Below are 23,769 nucleotides of genomic sequence, written 5' to 3'. Positions count from 1 at the left end.
AGTGATCCGTATCACAATTGGCTGGTGAACTTGGCAGCAAATTGGCATATCTGGCCAGGGAGTGCCGCATCACATGAGTGGATGCGAGAGCCACCTTATATACTCACACCACTCCTATTACATCCTCATCTGCCAGTCATGCCCCGCTGCCATCTGGTTAGAGAAAGCTAATTCTTTTAACTTGCTATCTGAGACATTGCCTCTATGCTTACACAGCATGAAATAACATATAAAACACCTTAGCATGGGAAAACAAATGTCTGCAAGCAAAGCTATTACTGCGCACTGTGGGCCTGATTCTGCAAGAATCCTAACTGCAAATCTGCATGCAGGCAGCTTCTCAATTGTGACCCTTGCAGATATGGTAATGGCGCAGGAAGCATCACGCCCCCTGTGCATTACTTACCCGAGTTGCGTCGTCTAACACAGCATCGGTTAATCTGTGTACCATTGGCCGGCTGTGGTGCCCCATGGGGTCCTGCAGCTGGCTGCCGTAGTTTAGAGGAAAAGGCCAGGAAATCTCTGTCAGCTGACAAAGATTATGGCTTCTTCCCTCTCCCGCAACGGCGGCAACCACGCCTCTGTTTCAGGAAACAGAGGGCATCGTCGCTCCCTCCCCACCTCCAAACGGCAGCAGACTGTCAATCACTGACAGCCTGCTGCCAGTTTATGTGCGGGTCCACAGACCCGTTCGGCACATGCGCAAACGGGTTTGGTGCCTGTGCAGATTCCTGAACATCGGAAATCTGCGTTCAGCAGTGCACGGTGAATTCTGCCCTGTATATGGAGCTGGTGTAACGAGGTGATTCTATAACTACACCATGTGATACTTTTCAGATTATAGCACAGAACAAGCATAAATCTCACCATTATTTTCAGTCCTAGCTACTAATTAATACTAGAGATGTGCGCCGTCCCCGTGTTTTGGTTTTGGATCTGAATCTCCCCTGGTTTTGGATCTGGATTGGTTTTGCCAAAAACTCACCTCCGTATTTTGTTTTCGTGTTTTGGTTTTGGATCTGGATTTTTTCTTAAAAAAAAAAAAAAAAAACAGCTAAAATCACATAAAATGGGCCTTTTTCTGTTCCTACAGTATTAATAACCTCAATAACATTTATTTCCACTCATTTCCAGTCAATTTGACCACCTCACAGCTCACAATATTGATTTTTTTCATCTAGTTATAGGGCCAAAAGGTTGCATCCAGCTTGCTGGCTCAAAACTGATTGATATAATTATTAATAGAGATGAGGACTGTGCAAAAATGATGGTTAGGATACCCTTGAGGATTGAAGAATTGATAGTTGGTGCAGCCCCTGACTGTAAAATTGACAATAAATTAATTAAAAAACAATTCATTGGTGTAGCCCTGGGCTGAACAATTTATAATAATTTAATAAAAAAAGTAAAAACAATTATTTGGGTGCAGCCCCTGGCTGAATAATTAATACAATTCATTTGTGCAGCCCCTGGCTGTAAAATTAATAATAAATTAATTAAAAAACAATTCATTGGGTGCAGCCCCTGGCTGAATAATTAATAAAAGCAATTCATTGGTACAGCCCCTGGCTGTTAACTTGATAATAAATTAATTTAAAAATAAATCATTGGTTCCTAAACCAACCATAACATTAATTTAAAATGTCAGGCAGCAATGCCCCAATCAGCACGTAATGGAATAGAAAAAGGTGCAAGATGGAATAGTCCTTGGGCCCTCCCACCCACCATTATGTTGTATACAAAACCAGACATTCATAGATTAACAAACCAATCATTTCAGCGACAAGGACTGCCAATTGTGGCTGAAATGATTGGTTTGTTTGGACCCCATAAAACAAGCTGCCAAAGTACATTGGACATGGAAATTAAAATGATCCCATACACAAACTGGCTTTACATTACAAGTTGTCATCATCCTCGTCCTCGTCATCCCCATCAGTGTGTACATCCTCTTCTTCACACAATATTAATTTGTCCCCGCTGGATTCCACCATAGGCGCCTTTGTAATTTTATTATGTAATTGTTGGTAGAGGTCTTCATCGTGGAATTTGTAATTCATTTTAATGAACTTCATCTTTTCCACATTTTGAGGAAGTAACCTCCTACGCCGATCACTGACAAGGTTGCCAGCTGCACTGAAAACTCTTTCAGAGTACACACTTGAGGGTGGGCAACTTAAGTAATGCAAAGCCAGTTTGTGTATGGGACTCCAAATTGCCTCTTTTTGTTGCCAGTACTGAAAGGGACTGTCTGACATGTAACGATATTGAAATTGAACCTCTATATACCCCTGCCTGTACCTTCTAAAATCCTACCTATAAACCTCTAAGGATGACGCTAATTTGCGTACGCAGTCATACAGTAAATAAAAGACTCCAGACTTGGAACGTGTGGTTCCGAAGCACAAAGTATTATTCAAGTAAAAGTATAGTCAGTTACACGCTATTGATTCAGACACAATTAGACGCAAAGGAATTATACAGACCCCAAGTACAGTATACATACGCAGCGCTTCCGGACCAGATGATAGGCATCAGCAAGAAACCCTGTCGTCATTCAGCATTCAGCAAGAAGACTAAAAACCCAGTGTTTGAGCACACATATTTATACCCCCCAGAATAGACCGGACAATAGAGAAGTTTGTTGCTGATGTCATTGGTTCCCAGGGAGGAAGCATCTGTTACAGAGAGTTTAACAGGCTGGTTCAAATAGACTCACCCAGCCTCTAACAACTGGGGGTCTCTGCCCTACCGCCCCCATGCAAAATCCTAACAGTTATACATTTTGTTGCTTGAAGTCTCTGCGGTCCATAAGTTGAGAATGCATGATGCGATCTCCACACCGATAGTACCAGAATTCTGTTGAAAAAGTACGCATCAGTACGAAACCAAACACGGCTTATTTAGCATGTATAAAACCCTAGTTATCAAATATCTTTATTTCACAGCATTTATACTAACTGAACCAACTTAAATCTTATACTTTAAAGCTTATTAAACCTTATGTATGAATATGTAATGTGTGAGTATGCAGGGTTTGATATAAGGATGCTAGTTAACTTGGGGCAGATGCGTGCGCATAAAGCTAATAAAACAGCGATTTCATACAAAGTCTTATTCATTCTCTAATATGCGACTAGTTAACAGCGCAATTGTGCGTATTAATGTGTGTATGAGAAATGGTGCGTATTAATGTGTGTAATAGTAATATCGCCACATGTACTAAAGTGTAAGTTTATCTAAAATGGCGCTTAGGCGGCCATTCGCAAAATGGCGTCTTGCGATCTCATTTTCTAAAATGGCGTCTTGCGGCCAGTCGCAAGATGGCGTCGCTGCAATACAAATTTAAACTGGTCTTGTCTTGTCAATTATCCAGCTTCGACACATGCCTATTAGGATGTTATCTCTGAAATAGTCCTCCACCATTCTGTGAATGGAGACCGTATCACACATAGTCACGGTAGAAGACATATCACTAGTAGGCACTTCTCTCAGGCCCGACCAGATGTAATTTTTTGGTGAACGATCTGCATGACCAGCAGGCATTCTGTAAGGAAAATTGAGTCTTTTCCTGGCAGCTGCAGAAACTGAAGGAGGAGATGATGGCGTTTCACGTGCGGCTGCAGCTGACAATTTTTTTACCAACATCTCTTTGCACAGTTTTAGATTTCTGTCTGTTGGAAAAAAACTCACAAGGTAGGACTTAAGCTGCATACACACACAACGATTTTGTTACCAACGATTTTCTGAACGATTTTATGAACGATTATCTGTCAGATTTTTTAAAGTGTAATGAACGATTTTTTTGAACTACAAACGATTTTTGCATATTAACTTAATGAAAATCGTTGAGTTGGCCACTCTGACTGAACTACAAACGTGAACGCGCGTGAACGATAATCGTTCATCATTTTCACTCAGAAAGTGAACGATTTTTTCAACGATTGAGCAATAAATTAATATATGGTTAACGATAATCGTTCAAAAGAAATCCAGAATGGTCGCCAAAATATATTTTTCAGATTTCAATAGATTGACGACTCTTGGATCCTGGTGAAGTGAATCAAGGGCTTGATTGACCAGTCCAACATACTTTGCGCAATTGCTCCGTTTCACCTCCTCCTTCAGTTTCTCCAGCTGTTTTTGCAAAAGTCTGATGAGGGGCATGACCTGACTCAAGCTGGCAGTGTCTGAACTAACTTCAAGTGTGGCAAGTTCAAAGGGTTTGAGAACCTTGCACAACATGGAAATTATTCTCCACTGCGCTTGAGTAAGGTGCATTCCCCCTCCACGGCCTATGTCATTGTCCATTGTATAGGCCTGGATGGCCTTTTGCTGTTCCTCCATCCGCTGAAGCATATAGAGGGTAGAATTCCACCGAGTTACGACCTGTTGCTTCAGCTGCTGGAAGGGCAAATTTAACAGTACCTGCTGGTCATTCAATCTTCGACAAGTGGTCGCCGAATGTCTAACATGTCCAGATATTTTATGAGCCACCAAGAGCATCTCCTGCACGACCGTGTCAGTTTTTAAAAACATTGCACCACCAAATTAATTGTGTGAGCAAAACATGGGACGTGTTGGAATTCACCCAGATGTAATGCTCTCACAATATTGGTGGCATTGTCTGAAATCACAAATCCCGAGGAGAGTCCAAGTGGGATAAGCCATATAGCAATGATTTCCATGAGTTTTTCTAAGAAGTTCTCGGTGGTATGCCTCTTAGTGAAACCAGTTATACAAAGAGTAGCCTGCCTCTTTATCAGCTGTCTTTTGGTAGATGTTGCTGCTGCTGTTGCTGTTGTAGGAAATACACCTACCCAGTGGGCTGTCACAGTCATGTAATCCTTAGTTTGCCTTGTCCCACTTGTCCACATATCAGTGGTCAATTGGAAAATGGGTACAACAGTATTTCTGAGGACATTAATAAGGTTTTTTTAATGTCCTTGTACAGATATGGAATTGCTCTTTTAGTGAAGTGGAATCTAGTAGGTATCTGGTAGCGAGGACACAGGACCTGAATTAACAGTTGAAAACCCACTGCAGTAATGGCAGACATTGGACACACAACTAATACCAGCATAGCTGTTATGGCGTCAGTAATCCGCTGTGCAACTGTGTGATGGCTGTCATACTTGCTTGCCCTTGCAAACGATTGTTTGACAGTTAATTGTTTTTTGGAGGCTACACTACAAGTAGTCTTCCTCCTGGTCCCCTTCTGGGATGAAAATCCACTGACAGCAATAGCAGCAGCAACAGGTGTAGTCATCAAGGATCCTTCTGAGGAATCATGGATAGGAGAGGAGTCAATCATGCTTTGAATACCAACATTGGATGCAGCAGGACTACTTACGATGAGGAATGAGGATGTTGATGATGCAGGTGTGGGTGTTGGAGATCGAAGGCGCTTGGATCTCACAGAGAGGGAGCAGGTAGGTGACACTGGCCTTGTTACATTTTGAGTTTTGGAACTTGGCGATGTACACTTTGATATTTGATGAATCCGCTCCAAGTGATGTAACAAGAAGGAGGTTTCCAGGTGGTTTAGGTCTCTCCCTCTAATCACTCTCGCATGGCAACGGGCACATATGGCTTGACAACTGTTGTCCAGATCGGGGTTGAAATGATTCCACACGGGAAAAGTGGATTTTTTTGTCTTTTGTCCTGGCATGACAACAATGGGCTTTGGCCTTTTCAATGCATGGGCAACAGCTGTTGCCTTACTTACACAAAGGACATCCTCGGCATCAACATCCTCATCACCAACATCTTCATCATCAACATCCTCATCATCCTTAGCACCTTCAACTGCCAAAATATCCTCCTCCTCCATGTGCAATTCCACAGAAGCATGCTCGAAGACTATGTCTGCAAGATGTTGACTGCCCTTCCACACATTTACAGAGGGCACACAAATCTTGGAACTTGGAGGATCCTCCAGTACACTAGTATTTAGGTCTGGCTCACAAATGGCAACCGCAGACACACTTGCACTCTCCTCAGGGATTTGTGATTTCGATTTCACACACAGTTGTTTTTTCCGAAGGGCTATCAGAATCAGCAGTCTTCCTAAAGAAAGTCCAAGGCCTTATCCTTTCCTTGCCACTTCGTGTAGTGAAGGGCATATTGGCAATGTTTTGTTTATCTAAAGGCAACTGCCTTTTGATTTTTTATTCTTTACTTCTGTAAAAGTAACCTTACCATATCGATGGCGTGACTTAAGCCCTGGGGCATGGGCCTTCATAGAGGACGAGGAAGTTGACGGCCTTGCACTGCTGGCAGCAGCTACAACATGTGGTTCTTGGCCTTGCTCTCCTGTCATGTGACAGCCCTCCATACTTTCGGCAGTCTTGAAGCAATGTCACAAGCACCAATAGTGTAGCCAAGGTGCGGTTACAAAAATTCACACACGTGCAGTCGTGCGCACACACAAAAATATTAGACAAAAAAAATACACTATTTGTTTGATTTATTACTGGTCCAGACCTTGGGCCCAGAGCACCGATTGATCACGCCTGGACTCGGGCAGCAGCACTAGGTTGCAACTTGCGTTGCTGGCTGGATCTTGTGTGGTACTGCGGTTAAGACTAACACACACACATACACACACAGAAAAATATAAAAGACACTTTGACTGATTTTATTTTTTTTTAGCACGACTGGAGTCGGGCAGCAGCACTAGGTTGCAACTTGCATTGCTGGCTGGATCTTGTGCGGTACTGCGGTTAAGCCTAACACACGCACACAGTAAAATATAAAAGACACTTTGATTGATTTATTTTTTGACTATATATATATTTTTTTTTTTTTTTGAGTCCAGAACTTGGGCCCAGGTGGACACAGCACCAGTCCAGATGGACACAGCAGACAGCAAAGCACCAGCCAGTCCAGGAGGACACAGCAGACAGCACACACAGCCCAGATGGATCAGCAACAGCCCAGATGGACACAGCAGACAGCAAAGCACCAGCCAGTCCAGGAGGACACAGCAGACAGCACACACAGACCAGATGGATCAGCAACAGCCCAGATGGACACAGCAGACAGCAAAGCACCAGCCAGTCCAAGAGGACACAGCAGACAGCACACACAGACCAGATGGATCAGCAACAGCCCAGATGGACATAGCAGACAGCACATGGACAGCACCAGCCCAGAATGGATCAGAAGAACCAGCCCAGGACACAGCAGACAGCACCAATACCTCTCCCAGCCCTCCACTACCAACCCTCCCTGTTCAGTCTCCACAGCCGGAGTGAAATGGCGTCCGTCGCGTGGTCCCTTATATACTACATTGATCATAGAGACGAAAGTTCGCGAACCGAGATTTCAGACTCTATAGTTTTGCCTCAATTTGGAGATCCGAGTCGGCAGGAAATATCCAAGCCTGTTTGGATTCGACTCGTATCCCGTTAGTTCGGGTGGGTTCGGTTCTCTTAGATCCTTACCCGCTCATCTCTAATTAATACTCATGAACTATGATGACATATTAACTGGGATATGGATCTAATACTTTCTCCAATTATAAAGCTGGAGATTATAACTTTGTGAAGGGATTCTGATAATTATTCATAAAAACACATTTTCTGAACAATAGTGTGATAAATACATAAAAGCAACTGAAGCTTGATGAAGCTTTAAAGTAGAACAAGTGTGTGATAGAGACAATTTATTTAAGAGTAAGACAGACTTTATTGATTTAAGATAAAACTACAATTTGAAACATTTCTATAACATTTATGGACATAGGCTGGGTACTCACCTGAACGATATTGGCCCAATTTGGCCAAATCAGAACGTCAAATCGGGCATATCGTGCAGTGTGTATGCCCGATTTGCACTCTCCTGTGCTCGCATGCAATATTGTGTGACTGGTCGTGCTGCACGACCAATCATACAATATCGCATATGAGGCTGTACATATTAATGAATGACAGAACAGTGATTGTTCCGTCATTCATTAAATGTTTTAAGTGTGTACCCCCTATCATGCGATGTCCAGGGTGAAGGCAAATCACTGAACATCGACATGATTGCTGGTCGTTTAGGTGTGTACCCACCCACAGAGTATAAATGTATTTATTATTATTTATTATTAGTTATTTATATAGCGCACATAATTGCTCGTCTCTACTCCATAAAACTCTCCTCACAACAACTATTTCTGCATAGGAATTGTGCATTCAACATCAAAAAGACACAAAGTGGCGGCATTTATAAATAAAGAAAATTAACAGGGCTATCTTGGTTTTCAGTTCCAATATTTTGGTAGCTCTTCCTAAGTTTTGAAAAGTAACTTTTTGTGTGCCAGAGTGTGATACTGTAGTAGGAAGTCAATTAAGCATCAATCCACTTACAAATACTTTCCTTTGTTATACAGGCCGTACTTACGAGTGTAATATTTTAGCCGATATTGGGTAAGTGTCTGTGGCTGGAAAATCACTACAATGTTTATAAATGTGCAAATTATCAGTCAGAAGATGACAAGATGGCCCTATTGGCCTGTGTTTGCAATAATCATCAGCAGTGGCGTATTTGGGGTATTTGGAGCCCAGGGCAAGATAAAAAATGAGCCCGCCACCCCCTGGTGCGTACTCCGAAAAAGTAGGTGTGGCCACTTAAAAATGGGGCATGTCAACATGACACACTACCGGTTCTCGTCACTCTGGGAACATTCATTTTAATTCCATATGCACTGTAATGTCCCCAGTAGTAGTGCCCCTTATGCAATATCCCCTGTAGTAGTGCCCCTTATGCAGTGCCCCCTGTTGTAGTAAACATTATGCAGTGCACCCAGTAGTAGTGCCACTTATGCAATGCCCCCTGTTGTAGTGCACATTATGCAGTGCCCTTAGCAGTGCCCCTTATGAATTGCCCCATTAGTGCCCAATATATAATGCCCCCAGTAGTGCCCCTTATACAGTGCCCCCAGTAGTGCCCCTTATATAGTGCCCCCAGTAGTGCCCCTTATACAGTGCTCCCAGTAATGCCCAATACATAGTGCCCCTTCTGCAGTGCCCCAAGTAGTGCCCAATATATGGTGCCCCCAGTCTTGCCCCTTATGCAGTGCCCAATAGTGTCCCCAGTAGTTCCCCTTATGCAGTGCCACAGTAGTGCCCCTATGCAGTGCCCAATGTACAGTGCCCCCAGTAGTGCCCCTTATACAGCACCCCCAGTAGCAGTGCCTTTGACATAAAACACGCAGACACAAACACACACATAATATTATACTTACCGGAATCCCCGGTCCTGAGCCCGCTGCTGTCCGCTGCTCCCGTCCCGCTTGGCACTATGGGAGAGACGTGTGCAGGAGCCGGAAGACAGCAGCCAATAAGAGTAGATGCTAAAACATGCCGCCGGCGTGTTTGTTTTAATGTGTAGTGCCGCAGACTGCACATGCCACTGGGTCCGACAGCACCCAGGGCAAGTGCCCTGCTCAACCACTCCACGTTACACCACTGCTCCTGGCCGCCCCTAAGTCCTCCCTGGTCGACTCCCCCTCCATCTGGCCACCTCCCCAAGCACCTTCGGTCACATCTTCTTTTATTTAACACACACAGCTATCTGCCCCACAAGTTCTGATGGCAGTTCTGAACACAGACACAGAGTCCTGACCCAGGTATTACCAGCACATCTCTAATACCATACTTGCCTACTTTTGAAAAAGCATTTCAGGAAGATTATGAAAGCAACAGAGCTATGGGTGTGGTGGTAAAGTGGGCGTGTACTGCTACATTTGAGAGGCGTGTCATAAACATAAAATTGACTTAGACCCAACTGTAAACGAGCCATAAAGCAGTTAGTAAGATCTACTTGTTGATGAAAACACAATGATACTTTTTAGAAAATCCATATAGCCATAGGGATCAGAGCCGGCTATAGGCATAGGCATTCTAAACAAAAGCCTAGGGCATTCCACAGCACTACAGTCGTCGCCCCCCCGCCGTTGCCGCGATCGGAACTCAGCTCCGATCTGGCAGTGCAGTGGTCAGCTGGTCCAGAATGAGCTTCTTCACAGAAGTACATTCCGGCTACATGAAACAGGGAAGAGGGCCGCAGCCGAGGGAGGCTATGCTGCACAAGCCCAGCCACGGCCACTCCTCCCATGGTCCTTTGCGGAGCAGAGCTTTGAGTGACAAGTCATGGCTCTGCCTCCGCCTCCATATTAGTCGGCACCCTGCTTCCATCAGATCAGGCATCAGATGAAGCAATAAGGCAGGCACCAGCAGCAGAGCCCAGGAGTCAGGATGGCTCCGGCAACTCCCCACTCCAGCCTGGCTGACCTGAGACCAGAGATCCCCAGAGAAGAGTGAGTCTCATGGCAAGTTAGCTCAGGCTGGGAGAGTGGTGGCGCCGAGCACTTACTGGGCAGGCTATATATTTGTATCCATCTCTCTCTCTCTCTCTCTCTCTCTCTGTCTCTCTCTCTCTCTATATATATATATATTGTGACACAGTCAGATTAGGAGGTCCCTCTCCTGGGTAGGGGACTCCTTCCTTACACACACACACAGCAGCAAGGAAGCAGCACACCAGTCTGGATGCGAGTACAAGCTGGTCGGCGCCAGTCTTTATTGTGCAATGTCAGAAATAACATAAAGAAAACATAAACATAAATCCTAGCCCTGTCGGGGCACTAACTTCACAGGTGGTTCCCTCACTACCAGAACCTGGCAGGGCCTAATGCCCTCACCAGCAACAAGGCACAGCACAGTACTCACGGATAGGTTTTCAAGTGTCTCTGAGCAAACTCCCTGTCTGCTCTCCCAGGTGAGACACTCAGCCCTAAACACACTAGGCTTATATTGGCCACTCTCAGGTGGAAACCCTAACAAACCTGTTACCAGGCTGCGAGAACCAAAACCTGGAGTGGCCGTGGGTGGAGCCCTCCCTCTCCTCTCTCCCTCAAACCCCAGGTCCCAAACCGGCTTTTCAAAAAGCCGAAACTCAAGCCTGCTACACTGCAGACTTTCTCCTGGAGGTTTAAAACACATAAGACAGGAATCTGGGATAAATGTCCCTGTCACAGACCACTTTACCAGTGATCCTATCACATATCCCCCCCCTTTGTTTCGACCTATGGGGCGGAACAACTGAAGCCCCCAAACAATGAACGCGTGACAACGCGTCTGCTTTAGACAACAGGCCCCTTGGCCTGTGTTCCACTGAAAATTTTAAAGTTTGTAACGCCAAGAACCATCTCGTAATTCTCGCTTTACTGTCCTTATTTTCGGACATCCACTTCAAAGGGGCATGGTCAGTGATCAGTTTGAACTTTCCTCCAACCAAGTAGTACCTGAGAGCCTCTAACGCCCACTTTATGGCCAACGCCTCCTTCTCCACTGTGGCATCGGGTAGGCATCGAATTTTGAAACCCTGTTCAACTTTCGGAAGTCATTGCAGAAACGCACACTCCCGTCGGGCTTTGGAATCAACACAATGGGATTTGACCATTCACTATGTGATACTTCAATAACCCCTAACTCTAGCATATTTTTTATTTCTTTCGACGCCGATGCTCTTGGTGCTTCTGGTAACCTATAGGGCTTTAGATTAACTTTAACCCCTGGGTCAGTGATGATGTCATGTTTAACGACCAAGGTTTTCCCAGGTACGTCAGAGAACAGCACCCTATTTCTGACCAGAAACTCCTTGACCTCTCGTTGTTGAATTGCCGACAGGGTTTTTGCCATTGTCACTTCGGGAACTAAGGGCCCTGGATTTACTGGAGGGACTCTGACGGCCGACAGTACCGTTCTATCTTTCCAGGGCTTTAACAGATTTATATGGTATATCTGTTCCGGCTTTCTTTTCCCCGGCTGGTAAACTTTGTAATTGACCTGTCCCACTCTTTCTAAGATTTCAAAGGGCCCTTGCCATTTAGCCAAAAGTTTATTTTCCACAGTGGGAACCAACACTAACACTCTGTCCCCAGGAGCAAAGCTGCGTAACCGAGCATTGCGGTTGTATACCCTCTGCTGTGCCTGTTGAGCCTGTTTCAGGTGCTCTCTCACTATCAGCACCTCTATAATAGGCAATGGAACTATTAGTTGTTCCACAACATCTTCCCCCTTCTTAGTCACCTGATATAACAAATCCTGACACATTGCCATGTGGGGACAGGACAAAGGACTATCAGGGTCTACGGGTTTACCATCAACTACTTTTACATTCTCCCTGGCTTTTACCAAAGTAGGGTCATTCAACTGCTCCACGGCAAAGACCTCTCTTCTGACCTCTAAATCAGGCAGACGATCCACTGGCCCAACAACACTTCCCACCTCAATGGGAGGCACATCAGTTGGCGGACCACCATCACGCTCCGCATTCTCTAGTTCGCCAATCATAGTAGAAACAGGGAATAACTCTGACTCAGAAGAAACTCCCTCCTCCACTACATCGACAACCTTCTCAAATGGATCGGGGTTGTTCACTTCTGGAACAAAACGACTTTCCCACAACTTCCAGAAGTGAGCAAAGTCTCTCCCCAATATTGCATCGCACATCCGACCAGGCACCAAACCCACAGAAACTATAGCAGAACCACATGGTGTCTCGATGTTCACCTCGGCAGTAACATAATATTGAGTATCCCCATGTATGCAGGTCACACCAACAGTTTTCCCCTTACGCCTCAAGGGGTTCACCAGCTCAGCTTTTATAAGTGTCACCAAGCTACCAGAGGCTAACAGTGCCTCTACTTGGTTGCCATCTACAGTGAGTACACACATGTGCTTATCAGTCTCAGCCTGCCGGTCAGCCATACACACCCTCAGTCTTAGGTACATTCCACCGCCCTGCACCCTTCTCCCCTGGAACAGTCTTACCAGTGTCTGTGGGAGTTCGCCGGTGCGCCATCGGGGCTCGGTGGGGCATACTCATCAGCTCCTCAGCCGCCATGTACCTCTCCACCAACTCGACCAACTGGTCCGCGGACTTAGGGTCTGCATGGCTCACCCACTTGCGCAGAGTCACAGGCAATGATCGCAGGTACTGGTCCATCACGACCCTTTCCACGATCTGTGGTCCCGTCAGCGTCTCGGGCTGTAGCCATTTTGAGGACAGATGGACGAGGTCATGCATCTGTGAACGTGGAGGCTTGTCCATATGGAACTCCCAGCGGTGGACCTGTTGGGCACGAACAAAGGTGGTGACTCCCAAGTGAGTTAGGATCTCCTGTTTTAGTTTTTTATAGTCCTTGGCATCAGCCAGGCATAAGTCAAAATAAGCCTTTTGTGGCTTTTGTGGTGGGAGGACCAGTATTAACATCTCTGGGTCGGGTGACCAGGTGCTGTAACACCTCTTTTATGGCCTGTCTGTTTTCCTCGATGGAGACCTGTTGAAGTTTGTTAGTCTCCTGCTGAGCTGCTGTAGCTTGGAGCAAGGCCTTAATAATTTCCTCCATTTTGTCCTGGGGTGTAGGTTGGAAGCTGAACCTTGCCTCTCTGAGCATTGGATGACGCCTCCTCTATGGGACTCCAAGGACACAGTGTTATTTCCACACTCACAAATTGGATGTCTGTCCCTTTAATTTTTAAATGGAATGTTTTCCTCTTGCTGCAACCTCAGTGTGTGGGGGTGCCCGCATTCTCCACCATATTGTGACACAGTCAGATTAGGAGGTCCCTCTCCTGGGTAGGGGACTCCTTCCTTACACACACACACAGCAGCAAGGAAGCAGCACACCAGTCTGGATGCGAGTACAAGCTGGTCGGCGCCAGTCTTTATTGTGCAATGTCAGAAATAACATAAAGAAAACATAAACATAAATCCTAGCCCTGTCGGGGGCACTAACTTCACAGGTGGTTCCCTCACTACCATAACCTGGCAGGGCCTAATGCCCTCACCAGCAAAAAGGCACAGCACAGTACTCACGGATAGGTTTTCAAGTGTCTCTGAGCAAACTCCCTGTCTGCTCTCCCAGGTGAGACACTCAGCCCTAAACACACTAGGCTTATATTGGCCACTCTCAGGTGGAAACCCTAACAAACCTGTTACCAGGCTGCGAGAACCAAAACCTGGAGTGGCCGTGGGTGGAGCCCTACCTCTCCTCTCACCCACAACCCCCAGGTCCCAAACCGGCCTTTCAAAAAGCCGAAACTCAAGCCTGCTACACTGCAGACTTTCTCCTGGAGGTTTAAAACACATAAAACAGGAATCTGGGATAAATGTCCCTGTCACAGACCACTTTACCAGTGATCCTATCACAATATATATATAAATCTGCACTCACATCCCAATGTTCAGCAGCGGGGTGCAGCCTCCAAAACCAGTCAAGCTGATCCAATGAAAGTCCAGAATATTCCACCAATGTAGAAAGAAGAGGGCACTCACCAAAGCATTACGCTTATTATTTATTCACCATAGAAAAGATAATATCCAAGCAGCATGTCATGTCATCATATCGACGTTTCGGTCTCTTGCGACCTTTGTCAAGACAGCATTATCATAGACAGCAATTGGTCAGCATCAGCCATAACATCTAGCAGCGTGCTCGTCAAAGTAGCAGTACCAATGTAGAAAGAGACAGGCACCAGCACCACCTGGGCTGTGCTGCTGGTGCCTGCCTCTTTCTACATTGGTGAAATATTCTGGACATATATATATATATATATAGATAGATAGATAGATAGATAGATAGATACAAATATATAGCCTGCCCAGTAAGTGCCCCAGCGCCACCACTCATATACTCATATATACAACCTTTCCTGTATATATATATATATATATATATATATATACACTAGGGGTGAGCTGGTTCGGATTTCTGAAATCCAAGCCCCCCCGATCCGAGGCCGATCCGAGTCAGGCTCGACTTTTCCCGCCTGACTCAGATCTGAAATCGAGGCAAAACGTCATCATCCCGCCTTCCGGGTCTCGCGTGTTTTGGATTCTATATAAGGTACCCACGTCGGCGCCATTTTCTCACTCGGCTGTGGACAGTGAAGAGAGAGGGTGGGAGTTAGGGCTGGCTGGGCTGTATAGTGTAGTGTAGTGCAGTGTTGTGCTGTGCTGCTGTTGTCCATAGGGGCTGTGTTCACTCCTCCAAAGTCCATAGGGGCTTGCTGTGTTGTGCTGTGTTGCTGTTGTCCATAGGGGCTGTGTCCACTCCTCCAAAGTCCATAGGGGCTGGCTGTACTGTGTTGTGCAGTCAGTTGTCCTGTGCAGTGTCCCAGTCCTAAAGGGGTGCTGTAGTGTTGTCCAGGGGGTGCTCTGTCCATCAGGGGTGCTCCCCCAGAGTGCAAAAAAATTTAATATTTTTTCTGTGTTTGTGAATTGTGTGCGCAGTAGCTGCACGTGCATCAATAAAGTAGCGCCAAGTGTGCGCCTGTGTCATAAGTAAAGGGCCGGCTAGCTTGACCGTTAAAGGGTGCTGTAACCCCCAAAGTGCACTCCAAACCAAATAAAAAAATATTTTCTGTGTTTGTGAATTGTGTGCACTGTGGCTGCACGTGCATCAACAAAGGAGCAGCGCCAAGCGTGCGCCTGTGTCATAAGTAAAGGGCCGGCTGGCTTGACCGTTAACCACTTAACTATGGATTTTTTCAGCAAAACCGGTCATAAATTGCTGGGTCCGCAAGAAAGTCTGAGGAGTCAGAGGATATCCATTCAGCACATGAGTAGAACACATTTCCTCTTCAAAAACACAGCGCGAGGGTGCAGTCATACCTTGTAAGCTGAAGCACAGCTAGTTGCATTTGCATCCCATAGGACCACGTCAGTTAAGTGGTTAAAGGGTGCTGTAACCCCCAAAGTGCACTCCAAACCAAATAAAAAAATATTTTCTGTGTTTGTGAATTGTGTGCACTGTTGCTGCACGTGCATCAACAAAGGAGCAGCGCCAAGCGTGCGCCTGTGTCCCATAAGTAAAGGGTCGGCTGGCTTGTCCATTAAAGGGTGCTGTAACCCCAAAAGTGCACTCCAAAAAAAAGAAAGATATATATTTTTTTGTGTTTTTGAATTGTGTGCACAGTAGCCGCATGTACATCAACAAAGTAGCGCCAAGCGTGCGCCTGTGTCATAAGTAAAGGGCCAGCTGGCTTGACCGTTAACCACTTAACTATCAATTTTTTCAGCAAAACCGGTCATAAATTGCCGGGTCCGCAAGAAAGTCTGAGGAGTCAGAGGATATCCATTCTGCACATGTGTAGAACACATTTCCTCTTCAGAAACACAGCGCGAGGGTGCGGTCATACCTTGTAAGCTGAAGCACAGCTAGTTGCATTTGCATCCCATAGGAACACGTCAGTTAAGTGGTTAAAGGGTGCTGTAACCCCCAAAGTGCACTCCAAACCAAATAAAAAAATATTTTCTGTGTTTGTGAATTGTGTGCACTGTTGCTGCACGTGCATCAACAAAGGAGCAGCGCCAAGCGTGCGCCTGTGTCCCATAAGTAAAGGGCCGGCTGGCTTGTCCATTAAAGGGTGCTGTAACCCCAAAAGTGCACTCCAAAAAAAAGAAAGATATATATTTTTTTGTGTTTTTGAATTGTGTGCACAGTAGCCGCATGTGCATCAACAAAGTAGCGCCAAGCGTGCGCCTGTTTCATAAGTAAAGGGCCGGCTGGCTTGACCGTTAAAGGGTGCTGTAACCCCCAAAGTGCACTCCTAACCAAATAAAAAAATATTTTCTGTATTTGTGAATTGTGTGCACTGTGGCTGCACACACATCAACAAAGGAGCAGTGCCACACGTGCACCTGTGTCATAAGTAAAGGGCCGGCTGGCTTGACCGTTAACCACTTAATTATCGATTTTTTCAGCAAAACTGGTCATAAATTGCCGGGTCCGCAAGAAAGTCTAGGGAGTCAGAGGATATCCATTCTGCACATGTGTAGAACACATTTCCTCTTCAAAAACACAGCGCGAGGGTGCGGTCATACCTTGTAAGCTGAAGCACAGCTGGTTGCATTTGCATCCCATACGACCACGTCATTTAAGTGGTTAAAGGGTGCTGTAACCCCCAAAGTGCACTCCAAACCAAATAAAAAAATATTTTCTGTGTTTGTGAATTGTGTGCACTGTTGCTGCACATGCATCAACAAAGGAGCAGCGCCAAGCGTGCGCCTGTGTCCCATAAGTAAAGGGCCGGCTGGCTTGTCCGTTAAAGGGTGCTGTAACCCCAAAAGTGCACTCCAAAAAAAAGAAAAATATATATTTTTTTGTGTTTGTGAATTGTGTGCACAGTAGCCGCACGTGCATCAACAAAGTAGCGCCAAGCGTGCGCCTATGTCATAAGTAAAGGGCCAGCTGGCTTGACCGTTAAAGGGTGCTGTAACCCCAAAAGTGCACTCCAACCAAAAAAATATATATTTTCTGTGTTTGTGAATTGTGTGCACTGTGGCTGCACGTGCATCAACAAAGGAGCAGCGCCACACGTGCACCTGTGTCATAAGTAAAGGGCCGGCTGGCTTGACCGTTAACCACTTAACTATCGATTTTTTCAGCAAAACCGGTCATAAATTGCCGGGTCCGCAAGAAAGTCTGAGGAGTCAGAGGATATCCATTCTGCACATGTGTAGAACACATTTCCTCATCAAAAACACAGCGCGAGGGTGCGGTCATACCTTGTAAGCTGAAGCACAGCTGGTTGCATTTGCATCCCATACGACCACGTCAGTTAAGTGGTTAAAGGGTGCTGTAACCCCCAAAGTGCACTCCAAACCAAATAAAAAAATATTTTCTGTGTTTGGGAATTGTGTGCACTGTTGCTGCACGTGCATCAACAAAGGAGCAGCGCCAAGCGTGCGCCTGTGTCCCATAAGTAAAGGGCCGGCTGGCTTGTCCGTTAAAGGGTGCTGTAACCCCAAAAGTGCACTCCAAAAAAAAGAAAAATATATATTTTTTTGTGTTTGTGAATTGTGTGCACAGTAGCCGCACGTGCATCAACAAAGTAGCGCCAAGCGTGCGCCTATGTCATAAGTAATGGGCCGGCTGGCTTGACCGTTAAAGGGTGCTGTAACCCCCAAAGTGCACTCCAAACCAAAAAAATATATATTTTCTGTGTTTGTGAATTGTGTGCACTGTGGCTGCACGTGCATCAACAAAGGAGCAGCGCCAACCGTGCGCCTGTGTCCCATAAGTAAAGGGCTGGCTGGCTTGTCCGTTAAAGAGTGGTGTAACCCTTAAAGTGCGCTCCTCAAAAAATAAAAAATTCTCCTTTTTTTTTTCTGTCTTTGTGAATTGTGTGGGCTGTAGCTGCTCCTGCATCCTCAAAGCAGCAGCGACAAGCGTGCGTCTGTCTGTTAAAGGGTGGTGTAACCCCCAAAGTGCGCTCCACAAAGAATAAAAAATTCTTTTTTTTTCTGTCTTTGTGAATTGTGTGGGCTGTAGCTGCACCTGCATCCTCAAAGCAGCAGCGACAAGCGTGCGTCTGTCTGTTAAAGGGTGGTGTAACCCCCAAAGTGCACTCCAACAAAAATAAAACATTTTCTTCTGTGTTTGTGAATTGTCTGCACTGTACATGCATCCTCAAAGCAGCAGCGCCAAGCGTGCGTCTGTCTGTTAAAGGGTGGTGTAACCCCCAAAGTGCACTCCAACAAAAATAAAATATTTTCTTCTCTGTTTGTGAATTGTCTGCACTGTACGTGCATCCTCAAAGCAGCAGCGCCAAGAGTGTGTCTGTGTGTTAAAGGGTGGTGTAACCCCCAAAGTGCACTCCAACAAATATAAAATATTTTCTTCTCTGTTTGTGAATTGTCTGCACTATACGTGCATCCTCAAAGCTGCAGCACCAAGCGTGCATCTGTCTGTTAAAGGGTGGTGTAACCCCCAAAGTGCGCTCCAACAAAGAATAAAAAATTCTTTTTTTTCTGTCTTTGTGAATTGTGTGCACAGTAGCCGCACGTGCATCAACAAAGTAGCGCCAAGCGTGCGCCTATGTCATAAGTAAAGGGCCAGCTGGCTTGACTGTTAAAGGGTGCTGTAACCCCAAAAGTGCACTCCAAACCAAAAAAATATATATTTTCTGTGTTTGTGAATTGTGTGCACTGTGGCTGCACATGCATCAACAAAGGAGCAGCGCCACACGTGCACCTGTGTCATAAGTAAAGGGCTGGCTGGCTTGACCGTTAACCACTTAACTATCGATTTTTTCAGCAAAACCGGTCATAAATTGCCGGGTCCGCAAGAAAGTCTGAGGAGTCAGAGGATATCCATTCTGCACATGTGTAGAACACATTTCCTCTTCAAAAACACGGCGTGAGGGTGCGGTCATACCTTGTATGCTGAAGCACAGCTGGTTGCATTTGCATCCCATACGACCACGTCATTTAAGTGGTTAAAGGGTGCTGTAACCCCCAAAGTGCACTCCAAACCAAATAAAAAAATATTTTCTGTGTTTGTGAATTGTGTGCACTGTTGCTGCACATGCATCAACAAAGGAGCAGCGCCAAGCGTGCGCCTGTGTCCCATAAGTAAAGGGCCGGCTGGCTTGTCCGTTAAAGGGTGCTGTAACCCCAAAAGTGCACTCCAAAAAAAAGAAAAATATATATTTTTTTGTGTTTGTGAATTGTGTGCACAGTAGCCGCATGTGCATCAACAAAGTAGCGCCAAGCGTGCGCCTATGTCATAAGTAAAGGGCCGGCTGGCTTGACCGTTAAAGGGTGCTGTAACCCCCAAAGTGCACTCCAACCAAAAAAATATATATTTTCTGTGTTTGTGAATTGTGTGCACTGTGGCTGCACGTGCATCAACAAAGGAGCAGCGCCACACGTGCACCTGTGTCATAAATAAAGGGCCGGCTGGCTTGACCGTTAACCACTTAACTATCGATTTTTTCAGCAAAACCGGTCATAAATTGCCGGGTCCGCAAGAAAGTCTGAGGAGTCAGAGGATATCCATTCTGCACATGTGTAGAACACATTTCCTCATCAAAAACACAGCGCGAGGGTGCGGTCATACCTTGTAAGCTGAAGCACAGCTGGTTGCATTTGCATCCCATACGACCACGTCAGTTAAGTGGTTAAAGGGTGCTGTAACCCCCAAAGTGCACTCCAAACCAAATAAAAAAATATTTTCTGTGTTTGGGAATTGTGTGCACTGTTGCTGCACATGCATCAACAAAGGAGCAGCGCCAAGCGTGCGCCTGTGTCCCATAAGTAAAGGGCCGGCTGGCTTGTCCGTTAAAGGGTGCTGTAACCCCAAAAGTGCACTCCAAAAAAAAGAAAAATATATATTTTTTTGTGTTTGTGAATTGTGTGCACAGTAGCCGCACATGCATCAACAAAGTAGCGCCAAGCGTGCGCCTATGTCATAAGTAATGGGCCGGCTGGCTTGACCGTTAAAGGGTGCTGTAACCCCCAAAGTGCACTCCAAACCAAAAAAATATATATTTTCTGTGTTTGTGAATTGTGTGCACTGTGGCTGCACGTGCATCAACAAAGGAGCAGCGCCAACCGTGCGCCTGTGTCCCATAAGTAAAGGGCTGGCTGGCTTGTCCGTTAAAGAGTGGTGTAACCCTTAAAGTGCGCTCCTCAAAAAATAAAAAATTCTCCTTTTTTTTTTCTGTCTTTGTGAATTGTGTGGGCTGTAGCTGCTCCTGCATCCTCAAAGCAGCAGCGACAAGCGTGCGTCTGTCTGTTAAAGGGTGGTGTAACCCCCAAAGTGCGCTCCACAAAGAATAAAAAATTCTTTTTTTTTCTGTCTTTGTGAATTGTGTGGGCTGTAGCTGCACCTGCATCCTCAAAGCAGCAGCGACAAGCGTGCGTCTGTCTGTTAAAGGGTGGTGTAACCCCCAAAGTGCACTCCAACAAAAATAAAACATTTTCTTCTGTGTTTGTGAATTGTCTGCACTGTACATGCATCCTCAAAGCAGCAGCGCCAAGCATGCGTCTGTCTGTTAAAGGGTGGTGTAACCCCCAAAGTGCACTCCAACAAAAATAAAATATTTTCTTCTCTGTTTGTGAATTGTCTGCACTGTACGTGCATCCTCAAAGCAGCAGCGCCAAGAGTGTGTCTGTGTGTTAAAGGGTGGTGTAACCCCCAAAGTGCACTCCAACAAATATAAAATATTTTCTTCTCTGTTTGTGAATTGTCTGCACTATACATGCATCCTCAAAGCAGCAGCACCAAGCGTGCATCTGTCAGTTAAAGGGTGGTGTAACCCCCAAAGTGCGCTCCAACAAAGAATAAAAAATTCTTTTTTTTCTGTCTTTGTGAATTGTGTGCACAGTAGCCGCACGTGCATCAACAAAGTAGCGCCAAGCGTGAGCCTATGTCATAAGTAAAGGGCCGGCTGGCTTGACCGTTAAAGGGTGGTGTAACCCCCAAAGTGCACTCCAACAAAAATAAAATATTTTCTTCTCTGTTTGTGAATTGTCTGCACTGTACGTGCATCCTCAAAGCAGCAGCGCCAAGAGTGTGTCTGTGTGTTAAAGGGTGGTGTAACCCCCAAAGTGCACTCCAACAAATATAAAATATTTTCTTCTCTGTTTGTGAATTGTCTGCACTATACGTGCATCCTCAAAGCAGCAGCACCAAGCGTGCATCTGTCTGTTAAAGGGTGGTGTAACCCCCAAAGTGCGCTCCAACAAAGAATAAAAAATTCTTTTTTTTCTGTCTTTGTGAATTGTGTGCACAGTAACCGCACGTGCATCAACAAAGTAGCGCCAAGCGTGCGCCTATGTCATAAGTAAAGGGCCGGCTGGCTTGACTGTTAAAGGGTGCTGTAACCCCAAAAGTGCACTCCAAACCAAAAAAATATATATTTTCTGTGTTTGTGAATTGTGTGCACTGTGGCTGCACATGCATCAACAAAGGAGCAGCGCCACACGTGCACCTGTGTCATAAGTAAAGGGCTGGCTGGCTTGACCGTTAACCACTTAACTATCGATTTTTTCAGCAAAACCGGTCATAAATTGCCGGGTCCGCAAGAAAGTCTGAGGAGTCAGAGGATATCCATTCTGCACATGTGTAGAACACATTTCCTTTTCAAAAACACGGCGTGAGGGTGCGGTCATACCTTGTATGCTGAAGCACAGCTGGTTGCATTTGCATCCCATACGACCACGTCATTTAAGTGGTTAAAGGGTGCTGTAACCCCCAAAGTGCACTCCAAACCAAATAAAAAAATATTTTCTGTGTTTGTGAATTGTGTGCACTGTTGCTGCACATGCATCAACAAAGGAGCAGCGCCAAGCGTGCGCCTGTGTCCCATAAGTAAAGGGCCGGCTGGCTTGTCCGTTAAAGGGTGCTGTAACCCCAAAAGTGCACTCCAAAAAAAAGAAAAATATATATTTTTTTGTGTTTGTGAATTGTGTGCACAGTAGCCGCACGTGCATCAACAAAGTAGCGCCAAGCGTGCGCCTATGTCATAAGTAAAGGGCCGGCTGGCTTGACCGTTAAAGGGTGCTGTAACCCCCAAAGTGCACTCCAACCAAAAAAATATATATTTTCTGTGTTTGTGAATTGTGTGCACTGTGGCTGCACGTGCATCAACAAAGGAGCAGCGCCACACGTGCACCTGTGTCATAAGTAAAGGGCCGGCTGGCTTGACCGTTAACCACTTAACTATCGATTTTTTCAGCAAAACCGGTCATAAATTGCCGGGTCCGCAAGAAAGTCTGAGGAGTCAGAGGATATCCATTCTGCACATGTGTAGAACACATTTCCTCATCAAAAACACAGCGCGAGGGTGCGGTCATACCTTGTAAGCTGAAGCACAGCTGGTTGCATTTGCATCCCATACGACCACGTCAGTTAAGTGGTTAAAGGGTGCTGTAACCCCCAAAGTGCACTCCAAACCAAATAAAAAAATATTTTCTGTGTTTGGGAATTGTGTGCACTGTTGCTGCACATGCATCAACAAAGGAGCAGCGCCAAGCGTGCGCCTGTGTCCCATAAGTAAAGGGCCGGCTGGCTTGTCCGTTAAAGGGTGCTGTAACCCCAAAAGTGCACTCCAAAAAAAAGAAAAATATATATTTTTTTGTGTTTGTGAATTGTGTGCACAGTAGCCGCACGTGCATCAACAAAGTAGCGCCAAGCGTGCGCCTATGTCATAAGTAATGGGCCGGCTGGCTTGACCGTTAAAGGGTGCTGTAACCCCCAAAGTGCACTCCAAACCAAAAAAATATATATTTTCTGTGTTTGTGAATTGTGTGCACTGTGGCTGCACGTGCATCAACAAAGGAGCAGCGCCAACCGTGCGCCTGTGTCCCATAAGTAAAGGGCTGGCTGGCTTGTCCGTTAAAGAGTGGTGTAACCCTTAAAGTGCGCTCCTCAAAAAATAAAAAATTCTCCTTTTTTTTTCTGTCTTTGTGAATTTTGTGGGCTGTAGCTGCTCCTGCATCCTCAAAGCAGCAGCGACAAGCGTGCGTCTGTCTGTTAAAGGGTGGTGTAACCCCCAAAGTGCGCTCCACAAAGAATAAAAAATTCTTTTTTTTTCTGTCTTTGTGAATTGTGTGGGCTGTAGCTGCACCTGCATCCTCAAAGCAGCAGCGACAAGCGTGCGTCTGTCTGTTAAAGGGTGGTGTAACCCCCAAAGTGCACTCCAACAAAAATAAAACATTTTCTTCTGTGTTTGTGAATTGTCTGCACTGTACATGCATCCTCAAAGCAGCAGCGCCAAGCGTGCGTCTGTCTGTTAAAGGGTGGTGTAACCCCCAAAGGGCACTCCAACAAAAATAAAACATTTTCTTCTGTGTTTGTGAATTGTCTGCACTGTACATGCATCCTCAAAGCAGCAGCGCCAAGCGTGCGTCTGTCTGTTAAAGGGTGGTGTAACCCCCAAAGTGCACTCCAACAAAAATAAAACATTTTCTTCTGTGTTT

Source organism: Taudactylus pleione, unplaced genomic scaffold (genome assembly GCF_031769625.1).
Source record: "Taudactylus pleione unplaced genomic scaffold, aTauple2 ptg000099l, whole genome shotgun sequence".
Classification (NCBI taxonomy): Eukaryota; Metazoa; Chordata; class Amphibia; order Anura; family Myobatrachidae; genus Taudactylus; species Taudactylus pleione.
Note: the sequence above shows the minus strand (reverse complement) of the source record.